Source organism: Mustelus asterias, chromosome 10 (genome assembly GCF_964213995.1).
Source record: "Mustelus asterias chromosome 10, sMusAst1.hap1.1, whole genome shotgun sequence".
Taxonomy (NCBI): domain Eukaryota; kingdom Metazoa; phylum Chordata; class Chondrichthyes; order Carcharhiniformes; family Triakidae; genus Mustelus; species Mustelus asterias.
Genome location: NC_135810.1, coordinates 50069616 through 50081942, shown reverse-complemented (window position 1 = coordinate 50081942; position 12327 = coordinate 50069616). Strand labels below are relative to the sequence as shown.

The 12327-nt window shown below is 39.9% G+C and overlaps 1 protein-coding gene across 2 annotated transcripts in view; it reads right to left on the bottom strand.

Annotated features, from left to right (window-relative positions):
- Positions 1-2912: 2912 nt before the first annotated feature.
- The window catches only part of tdrd3 (tudor domain containing 3), a 109218-nt gene continuing 99803 nt past the window's right edge, over positions 2913-12327 (bottom strand). For both annotated transcript variants that reach the window (XR_013498867.1, XM_078221696.1), the window contains one exon: positions 2913-3095. The gene's annotated coding sequence lies outside the window, so the exon portion shown is untranslated. The remainder of the gene's footprint in view (positions 3096-12327) is intronic.

Genomic DNA, 12327 nt, shown 5'->3' with positions numbered 1-12327 from the left:
TTACTCCTGTTCTATTTTTGTCCTTTTCCATAATGATGCTAAATCTAACTATTATGGTCATTATCTCCAAATTGTTCCCCCATGCTATGTCAACACTTGCCCAGCGTTATTTCCAAAAGGCTAAATCTATAATTGCACCCTTTCTCATTGGGCTTGTTACATGGTGGCTAAACAAGTTCTCTTGAATGCAGTTCAAAGATTACACACCCTCTGTGCTCTTCACACTATTTGAATCCCAATTCATATCATAATTGAAAACTCAACGATTATTCCCTATTATTTTTGCATTCAAAAATCTCTCTACATATTTGATCTTCTAACTCCAATCCACTATTTGTGGCTATAGCACACCCTTAGCAGCGTGACTGCCCCTTTTTCCTTTCTGACCTCAACCCTGATGTCCTCATTCAATATTTTGTTCAGTATATCATCCCGTTCACAACTATAAATTAATTCTTTAACCAATAATGCTACACCCTCACCTTTTAATCCCCATCCTGCCGCAAAACTCCAGGCAGGGGTCTTGAGCTGCCATTTTTGCCCCTCAAGTCGTTTCCATTATAACGATACTATGCTGCCATGTTTAGGTCTGTGTCCTCAGCTCGTCTATACATACAATGCTCCTTGTATATACCTTCAAACACTGTCAAATTCCTGCGCTGTACACTTTTTAACCTGTGCTTCATCTGTCCTTCAGTGTCACTAATTCTCCATCTTCCATTCTCTTTGCCCTCAGGTTTCTATCCCCCTACCAATCTAGTTTAAACCATGCCCCCCACCCATCCCCACACGCACGAGCAAATATCCCCACGAGGACATTCAACACAGTCCTATTCAGGTGTAGGCTATCCGACTATTCATCATAGAATCATAGAAACCCTACAGTGCAGAAGGAGGCCATTCGGCCCATCGAGTCTGCACCGACCACAATCCCACCCAGGCCCTACCCCCACATATTTACCCACTAATCCCTCTAACCTATGCATCTCAGGACTCTAAGGGGCAATTTTTAACCTGGCCAATCAACCTAACCCACACATCTTTGGACTGTGGGAGGAAACCGGAGCACCCGGAGGAAACCCACGCAGACACGAGGAGAATGTGCAAACTCCACACAGACAGTGACCCGAGCCGGGAATCAAACCCGGGACCCTGGAGCTGTGAAGCAGCAGTGCTAACCACTGTGCTACCGTGCCGCCCTTTACAGATACATCTTCCTCAGAACCGGTCATAATGCCTCCGAGATCTGATGCCTTCCCTCCTCCATCAGCTTTCCAGCCTCATGTTTAATCATCCAATTCTCCTATTTCTCCTAATTCTGTGGGACTGGGAGCAATCCTGAAATTACTGCTTTCAAAGTCCTGTTTTACAATCTCCATCAAGGCTGCTTAAACCACTTAGCTGTCTAAATAGTGCTTCCGCCATTTGGCATGCAAGTAGTCCTGTATTGTAGCTTCAGTAGGTTGGCACTTCATTTTTAAGTATAGCTGGTGCTGCTCTTGGCAAGCTCTTCTACACTCCTGGCTGAATCAAAGTTGTTCGCCTGCATTAGTAGTCAAAGGCCATCATGCTGAGTATAGTTAAGTACAATTCTGCTGCTAACAGTCCATAGTATCTCACGGATGCCACGTTTTGAGCTGCTAGATCTTTTATGAATCTATCCCATTTAGGATTTTATAAGGTATATTTAAAGTCCTACAAACATTTCCATGAATCACAGAACATGGTAACAACCACTCGAAAGGTACAAACTTCACTCATCGATCACAATACCATTATCCCAACATTTTGCCGACTTCCAGTTATTTTTGTTCTTCACTTTCTTCTTGTTTCTCTTTACCAACTCAAATCTTCAGGATTATTTCATTGCAGAATGTCGAAATATGAAATAGATACATTGGTAATACATACACCTCAAGCTAAAGTGGTAAAAGTCCAATGGCATCCATTTGTCTCAGGAGATGATAGACTGCGGTTGGGGTGTATGCCATTTCTGTATTAAACTGCCTGTTGCGGCTGTAGAGGCCAATTCATATGGGGCAGTCCCTTTTTACAGTCGCCACAAATAAATAGCATTGACTGATGTTTTTAACCATCTTGCAGGCACTCTTTCCCACCATCCAGCCATTTAATTCGTGCTCTGCTTTTTCTAGGTGCTAACTATGTATCCAGGCACTCCAGTCAACAGCAAGGATGCCCATGCATTGACAACAATTCCAGTGAACTTGAGGTGTCATTTGCAGACAGTCTTGTATCACAGATATGGGTGGCCTTTTGCCAATAGTAAGCTCCCCATTGAGCATGTCTTTATGGATGTGGCCATCATCCATTCAGCTCATAAGGCCCGGGTTAAAAGTCCAGTGTTGAAAATTGTAATGATACTTTAAAGACTGCACTTTGAAAGAAAAAGGGGAATGAGTTGCAAAGAATGCCACTTACAACTGAAACCAAACTTATGTTTTCAAATATTTAATAATCACACTAACAATACATAATCTGAAAGCAAATTTAATCTACAAGTTTCTTCTACACTAAGAATTCAATGTCTCAACTACTTTAGGCTGGTGGTTTTGTACCAAAATGGTTAAACTGAATGTAATGCTTTAAAACATTCTTTAAACCATACTTCAAAAAGGAAAAAAGGGGTCATTTTAAATTAACATCTTAAATTTTCCAAAGGCTTCCTTAAATCTTGCCCCAACATCCTATCTTTACATTTTTCTATCGTATAGTTTCACATCAGATCTTGAAAAGGCACAGGTGTATGCCCCTTGCATATTTGATAAACTTTTCTAACAGCTGTACAATTTTACATTCTGCTTTTAAAAGGGTGGCAAACAAAATTCAGATGCTATAGCAAATCTTTGTAGAGGGTGCAGAACATTACAGTTGAATATAAAAAAAACAAATAGCGCAGTGAACTGTAACTTTTATTAACAGAATTTTAAAAAATTATTCCATTAGTTCTTTATGCTGTACACTGTGAAACTAAAATCCATAATTGAGGGGCCAGTATTCTTCTTTGCACATTGCCACATCTGTAAAACACACAGCTGGAAACAAGTTCTGCTTCTGTATCCTTTTTGTGTAAGTACCTGAATAAGGGAGACAAAAAGAAACTTGAATAAACAACATCCATCTCATGACACTTCCCAATATTTTAATGAAAAGATCTTCACGATGTTACATTACCATGCAGGAAAAAATCCTAAAATATTCAGGCTAACAAATTTCATCTTCCATTGTAAATTCACAAACAATATTGAACAAAAAGCAAGCTAATTATGAATGAATTTCAAATACAAAATGCAAATATGCTTTTCAGGAGATTCTTTGGATCAGAGATTCTAACCTGATTAGAATCCATGTTCAAGTGAAAGATAGGTTTTGAAGAAATAACTGAAGAGTCCATGTTAAACAAGAAAGTGTCTCAAGTTGAACCGGTACAATATTACGTAGATATTTAATAGTAGACGTATACAATACACAGTGGATTTTGATTCTGCATGATCGACTTGAGTAATCAAATGATGCACATGACTAAATTTTCACTCAACTGGCTAACCATATTATTAACTGCCTGTGGTGCAAAACAATAATCCACGTTTCTTGGCTGACTGAAGTTATTTCCACATAATCGAAGACAGTTGGATGGCTTGCATCTCAGGTTGCTGAATGGGGCAGGAAATCTTCCAATATTCCTGAGATACAAGGTAGGTGCCAGAAGGTTGGAATGGCAAATATGACCTTATTCAAGAAAGGATGCAAGGTCAGTCTGAGGAGACTACAGGACAGCTAGTTTAATGGGTACAGTTTTAAAAACAGTAAGCGGGGGGCGGGTTGCTCCTTCATCGGGTGACTGACTCACCTGATGAAGGAACTGTGTTCCAAAAGCTTGTGATTCCAAATAAACCTGTTGGACTTTAACCTGGTGTTGAAAGACTTCTTACTGTAACAAATTGTTGTTCATGGAATGGGAGGTCAGTGCCCATTTGGGATTTTAAAAATTGGCTCAAGATCAGAAAACAGTGCCACGGTAAATGGTCATTGTTCAGATTACAGGATGGTAGACAATAGTGTTCCCCAAGAGTCAATGCTGGGATCACTGCTGTTTTTGATAAATTTATATAATTGACTTGGATAATGGAATGTAGAGTAAAATTTCAAAATTTGCCAATGATACCAAACCTGGAGTGGCAGACAGTGAGGATGATACGAATAGACATTAACATAACAGACAGTCTAGCAGAATGGGCAGACACTGGCAAATAAAATTTAAGAGAGAAATGTGAGGTAATGGGTTTTTGTGGGATGGACAGGGAGAAGCAATAGAGAGAAAATGGCACAGTTCCAAAAAGTGTCCACGGACAGAGGGACCTGGGGATTCATGTACATTGATCTTTGAAGATGGCAGGACATACTTAGAAATTATTAGTAAAGTTTGTGGGCTCAAAAATAGAGCTATTGAGTACCGAATAAGGAAGTTATGCTGAATCATCATAAAGCTCTGACCAGGACACAACTAGAGTTTTGCATTCAGTTCTGGTCACCACCCTTTAGGAAGGATGTGCATGAGGGTCTTGTAGAAGATGCAGAGGAGATGTGCCAAATGGTTCTAGGGATGAGGTATTTTAGCTAAAGGTTAGATGTGAAAGGTTAGAGTCGTTCTCTTTGGGGCAAAGGAGATTAAGCAGAAAATTGGTAGGTGTGTACAAGATTATGACAAGTTTGGATGAGATTCTTGAGAAAAAACATTCCCATTAGCTGATGGTATAAAGATTAGGGGACACAGATTTTGTATTTTGGGCAAGAGATACAGCAGACATGCGAGGAAGAACTTTTTTTATGCAGTGAGTAGTAATGAAGGTAGTGGAAGGCAAGATGATCAATGATTTCAAATGGAAATTGAATGGAGCTTCAGGAAATAAACTTGCAGAGGTACAGGGGTAGAGGGGAGAAATGGTACTGACTGGATTGCTCCATGGACAGTCAATATAGATTTGATGAACTGAATGGTCCCTTTCTGCTCCATAAATAAGTGAGTGACTTTTGACTTTTTAAAAAATAAACAAAAAGCTGAGATGGACAACAATGCAAATAAAAGCATAGATTTTTTTTTAAATTAAACTTTTTTGCAAACATATATTAAAGATGCAAAAGGTGCAAAAAAATATCACATAATATCAATAGCAGAACCTGTTTACCACTGACAAGTTCACAGGACATTGCATGATTAACCCACATAATCCAAGGTCATGCAAATTTCAGAGAACTGAAACAATAAAAGCTTTTACATTCTTAACAGATGTATACTGCGCTTGCATGAATATTTTCAAAGACTTCAACAAATGTGATAATCACAAGTTTGAAAGCCGACAAACGAGAGTTAATGTGTGAAGTTTTGTAAAGCCTTTATGCAATTTACCCCCACTATGCCCTGAGCAATCAAGTCAACTCAGATGTTTGACTAAATTGTAGCCCTATTCCTCGCATGATTTAGGCCCTCGATGAAGCACTTAAATGATGAAGTGTATACGTGCTTCACTGCCTGTAATGTGGAAATGGTGCACTGGTTTGTAATTTTAATTCACCATTATCCTTCTTTTAATATTTCATTCACCAGTTTCCTGTTACCTACTGAATTTGTCTAATTTTGTTACGACATGCTTGTACATTTTCAACCCAATTGCTTAGTCTACAAATACCTTCTTTGATGCAAGTCACATTGCAATTCAGCCTTTGGGCTGCAAAGATGTTCCTGGAATAAAATACTTCTAATATTCCAAGGCTGAAAATGTTCAATATAAACCACAGATACCTGAAGTAAATTACAACAGTAAAGAGATGAGAGTTAAGGCGGACAAATTCAGGCTACGCCAAGCAGGGAAAAGCACACCAGGGCCTCAGCTAGCTCACCACCACCTTCAAGGGCAAATAGGATGGGCATTAAATGCTGCCCTTGTCAGTGATGCCAACATCCAATGAAAAATGTTTTAAAAATCACTATCATTCATCTAAACTAATGCATGCTTTAGTGTCTAAAAATTAAGTGCATGAACTGAAAGGTTCACAGCATTACTCTTGCTCTGATGATGGTTAAACTTAAGATGGCATTCTGAAATGCCAGTAATAAATCTTGGAAAGTGCCATACAATAAACCATGAATTAAAATTTGATCTCATTCATGCATGATAATTCGATAGGTAAATAGATGGTGTGGTAGCAGAATTTATACACTATTTCTCCTCATCTCAGGCAGGGTAACAGCGAGGACACTCAGCAATTCAAGTTAATGTGTGGGGACGTGGAGAAATCAACCATTGCTCCTAAATATCGAACAACAAAAATATGGGCGGCATGGTAGCACAGTTGGTTAGCACTGCTGCTTCACAGCTCCAGGGACCTGGATTCGATTCCCAGCTTGGGTCACTGTCTGTGTGGAGTTTGCACATTCTCTTCGTGTCTGCGTGGGTTTCCTCCGGGTGCTCCGGTTTCCTCCCACAGTCCAAAGATGTGCGGGTTAGGTTGATTGGCTATGCTAAAATTGCCCCTTAGTGTCCTGAGATGCGTAGGTTAGAGGGATTAACAGGTAAATGTGTAGGGATATGGGGGTAGGGCCTGGGTTGGATTGTGGTTGGTGCAGACTCGATGGGCCAGATGGCTTCTTTCTGCACTGTAGGGTTTCTATGATTCTAACATGAAAAATGGCCACTTATGAATGTTACTGGAGGCCTGGCCTGTGAAATTGTAGCACAGAAGTTAGCACTTCAATGAGAGGAAGGAATTTTACAAAAATAACTTAAAATCATAAATCAATCTTTTGTTACCGAATACAAAATGTATTACCACAAGCTGTTTGGTAACGTACATTTTAAGGCCTTCTCAGGGAACATTGTTTGGCTAATGAGATGTGCATACTTAATAAATAACAAAGTTTCAGACTAAAGATTTTATGTAATAATCGTACCCATTAATGTAATCCTTATTTATTGTTTCAGCAAAGGGCCATGACAAATGTAAATTTTGTTTTTCCACTAGGTGTCACTGCAGCCCTTTAAATGCTTTGATTAAAAATTGAAATAATTATGGAAGATTAAAACAGAACATTGTGTTCAGCTTGCTTACTAATAAATACAACCACACTATTTATGTTTCACTTTTCATAAAATTTACAATAGTTTAGTTTCTTCCATACATTGTGTTTTTGTATTGATGAATGAATCATTGTCATTATGGCCCAGCAAATCCATGCCAGCTCTCTGTAGGGTAATCCAGTTAGTCCCATTCCCCCATCCAACCCCATGGTCCTGCAAGTGCCAACCCAATTTCCTTACTGATTGTTTCCACTTCGCCAGGCAGCCAGTTCACCACTTCCACAGGCAGAGTGTGGCAACTCGGGGATTTTCACAGTAACTTCATTGCAGTGTTAATGCAAGCCTACTTGTGACTAATAAATAAATGTTAACGTTAAGGTCATTACACTTGTTACATAAAAATGTCCTTCCTCATCTCCCCCTTACATCTCTTGGCCAGAATCTTAAATCAGTTTCCCTTTATTTTTGTATCAAGAGCAAACTGGAAAAAGCTTTTCTTTACTGACCTTGTCTCAGCCTATCAATCTTGTACACCTCTACCAAAATCTCCCCTCAATTTCCTTTTGCTCCAAAAAAAAAACAACCTTATCTTCTATAAGCTCACTGGATAACTAAAAGTTAGTATCCTTGGCGCCATTCTGATTAGTAGGTGCAGAGATTAAAGAATCCTCACATCCTTCCTAATGTGTGGTGATCAGAATTGGACATGATACTTTAGTTCTGGCCGAGACAGTTTGTTATTCAATGTCTCTATTTCTGAAGCCCATGATCCCATATGCTTTGCAAATCAGTGTCTCTTCCTGTCACCTTCAAAGATCTATACCTATGAACTCCCAGATTGCTACATCCCTGCACATCCTTTAGAACTGTGCCTTTAAGCCTATATTGCTTTTCCATATGTCTCCTGCTAAATGTATAAGCTCACGTTTCTCTAATAAATTCATCTGCCGCTTGTCAATTCATTATGCTCGCCTATGTCCTGTTAGTTAACTGGTGTCATTTTTACTACAATTGTGGTATCACTGGCAAATTTTGAAATTTTACTCTGTATTGTAATATCCAAGTCCCTTTGTCTTTTTGTTCATGACGTTTTTGTCAATCTCTCTCCAGCCTCCACCTATTGCCGGCCCTCTATCCAGTCTCTATGGCTCCACTCCCTGACACCCCTCCCCCCCAAAAAAACAATATAAATTTCATCCCATTTCTAGTTCCCTTTAGCTCTGATGAAGAGTCATCCAGATTTGAAATGTTAGCTTTGTTCTCTCTCCACAGATGCTGTCAGACCTCCTGAGACTTTCCAGCCTTCTCTGTTTTGTTTCAATATATTATGATCACTGCTACGTAAGGGCACCTTCACTATGAGGTCATTAATTAATCCTATTTCACTGCAGAATGTCAGGTCTAGTATAGCCTGTCTCCTGGTTGGCTCCAGAGCATGCTGATCTAAGAAATTAGCTCAAAACATTTGATGAATTCTTCATCTACGCTACCTTTGCCCATCTGATTATTCCAATCCATATTTGGATGAAAATCCCCCATGATAATCACCTTACCTTTCTGACAAGTTCCAGCTATTTCTTTCTTGATACCCCATCCTACCATGGGGCAAGTACACCACTCCCACAATTGATTTTTTGCCTTAAATCGTTCCTCATCTCTATTCAAACTACTTGCACGTGCTGATGTTGTCTTTAGTTAATTGATCTACCCCACCACCTTTTCCAAACGTCCTGTCCTTTCTACAAGTCACATGCCCTTCCTGTAGTCATGTCTCTGTAATGGCTTTTAGATCACTCTTGTTAATCTACTATCTGCACTAACAGTTCATTTTTGTTTTGTTTTGAATGCTACATGCATCCAGATACAGAACCTTAGATTTCGCCCTTTAATTATTTTTGTAACCTCTAGCCTTATCTACTGATTTACTCTTAGACTTGTACCTTCTGTCCTTTTCTGTCACAGTCTGGTTATCATCTCAAATATTAAAGTTTATTTATCACAAGTAGGCTTACATTCACACTGCAATGAAGTTACTGTGAAAATCCCCTAGACCTTCCTCTCTTCTCGTCTCCATTCTTTGATATGCCAAGTCTCGCCATATTTGGCCCCTTGCTCTCTACTTCCCTTGTTATGCAATCCATAAGAACACAGATCTCAGTATGTTTCAGGTGCAAGTTGTCTCAACACTACAGCTCCCACTTTCACCAATACTGGTGCCTGTGCCCCATGAATTGGAGCCCACTTCTCCCATACCAGTCTTTGATCCACGTATTTATCTAATTTTATGCACCATGCTAATTTGCACATGGCTCAGGTAATAATCCAGAGATTATTACCTTTGAGGTTCTGTTTAGTGCCTAGCTCTTAGTACTCTCTATGCAGAACCTCTTTCTGAGTTCTACCTATGTTGTTAGTATCTAGAGGGATCATGTCAATTGGCAGCATGGTGGCACAGTGGTTAGCACTGCTGCCTCACAGCGCAGGGGACCTGGGTTTAATTCAGGCCTATGTGGGTTTCCTCCAGATGCTCCGATTTCCTCCCACAATCCAACGATGTATAAATTAGGTGGATTAGCCATGATAAATGTGCAGGTTTACAAAGATGGATGCTCTTTTGGACAGTCAGTGCAGAATTGATGGGCCAAATGGCCTCTTTCCGCACTGTACGGATTCTATGGATCCTCCCCTCTCACTGTTAGTTCCTTGCCAGCCCTGAGCAAAGGGCCCGAACCATGGCACCCGCCAGGCCATCTGGACTCCCGCGCTTTGCTGTGGGAAACAGTATCAATTTTCCTCACTATACTGTTCTCTACTACCCACTACATTCCTTTTGCTTCACCCACGAATGGTTTCCTGTACCATTGTGCCGTGGTCAGTTTGCTCTTTCACCTTGCAGCCTCATTCATACAAACAAGTTGGGGGAACCCCATCCTATTGGATAATTGCAGAGGCTGATATTCCTGCACTCCTGTCCTCTGGGTCCCCTTACCTGTCTCATTTGCAGTCACACCCTCCTGTCCCTGACCACTGATCAAATCAGAGGACACTATCCTAAGTGGAGTGACTATCTCCTGGTACAAAGCATCCAGATAACTTTCCCTTCCCTAGTATGTCTGCAGTTCAGCCTCCAACTCAACGGCTCTGAGCTGAAGATCCTCGGAGCGCAACACTTACTGCAGACGTATTTGCCATGCATCAAACTGGTATCCAGCAGCTCCCAAATGCTGCAGCTTTGACACATCATCTGTCCTGCCATCCTTAATGCATTTTAATTAATTACTGGATTATATTATTCATATATTGATGTTGCTATTTTATATATTTTATTAACTTTACCACCAGTTTCTATACTATTTTAAACCTTGGGACAGGAACAGACCTTTCCCATTTACCAGATACTCACCAAACATCTGGCTCCTTTCCCTGTGGTAGAGTAAGAACCAATTCCTATAGAGTGAGAAAGGTGGAAAAAACAAAAGGAAATAGAAACCTCCTCGCCCCTCACCGAAACCCACACTCAGCAAACTCTCAGGTATGCACTCAGTTCCTCAGCTGCACTCAATGGCCTTGGCTGCACTAAAGAACCCTGCATTTATAAAAAATGAACCGGGGCTAGAGAAACCCCAGATTCAACCAGTTACCTAATTACCTTTCAATGGCAAAATCTCAGGTATTCACTCGGTTTCTCAGCTGCACTCGTTTATCAGCATCTTCTTTCTCCGTGAACACTGATATAAAATACTCATTAAATACATTAGCCTAGCTCTGAGCCTCCAAGCATTCATCATCTTCTTAGTCCCTGATACAATGATCACATTTTCAAAGTATTCACCCACATATCCACCTCATTCCCTGGCACCAGAGCCAACAATGCCTAGAAGGCACAAGAACAAACTGGCCAAGGAAATTCTCATGAACACATTTCAGAAAATTAGCCCCATCCTCTCCTTTTACTCCACCATTATTCCATTCAATAAGTCCCCAATGTCACTACTCTATAGTTCTTGCATATTTTTTAGATCACTTCTATAATCGCTCCCACTCCATGAAAGTCTGTAGAATTGTTCCTGTAGAATACCCCATTATATTCGGCCTGGCTCTTGCTTGAAGAATTCATGTAACTTACATCATGCATCCTCTTTTTGTTCTAGATATTGTGTTTATAAAGCTGATCAAAATAATATTGAGATGACGAGACTATTTTCTTACTGAACGTGAATAAATAAGCCTTAGAAACAGATCTTCAGGATATCAGGTGGTGTTGGGTGCTGTAGAAACAAGTAACGCTAAATATCCCAGGAAGAGATAAAGAGCAGGTCTCTCAAAAATAAAGTTAACGATTTCACCAACCACCTCTATCCTCCAAAAATCCTGTTTCAGCAAGTAATCATAAGATCATACTTTGACCTACTGCAAACCTAAGCTTCTGTTAACTGATCCTTTAACAGCAGAAACAATGCAACCACAAACCATGCATTTATGCCCAAAAGAAAAGCGGTAGTTTGGTTAGTTTTAGGAGGGGGCTTTCTCTTTAAATCCAGATGCACATACAAAAAAAAAGATTGCAGTTCACAACCTCATAAAAACTTATTTTGATACAATATTCTGAGTTTTGTAGGGTATATGTAATGAAGAGAAGCAATTCAAAATTAAATAATGCTCTGTAAGGAGTTTGGTCTGCACATGCCTGACAGTTAATTTTAAATCAGAGTGCTGGAGATGCAGCATTTGAGTGGTGAAAGATACGACAAATGGAATGTGCGACACGATTAGGAGGAGCAGATGACTTTGGGCTCATGCCTTGCAATGCTTTCCACCCCGAGACTATTCCTCGCCTCATCTCTGGGTCTGTAGTAAACTTGTTGATAGAGATTATAATGATTAGTTATTAACTCTCGGTTTATATCATGCAGCTGCCAGGATGCTAGCAAACAAACTAGACAGACCCTGATCTTTAGTCCAACAATTCAAGGTGCTTTTCAAAATCTAGGAATTCCCCAATAACTCATGGGAAGAGAAGAATTGTGCATTATTTTAGTTACTTAAAACAGTTGGCTTATTTCTCAAGACTTCTGATCCTTTCATTATGCTATGCATGGAAGGATTTAGGTAGAGCTGTGTCCAGTATGTAAATATATTCTGCGACTTTTTGTTCATCAAATTCAACATATTTTACTTTAAAGAAGATTTGGTTTGATACATGAAGGTATGTCTCGAGTAGTGCAAGGCAACC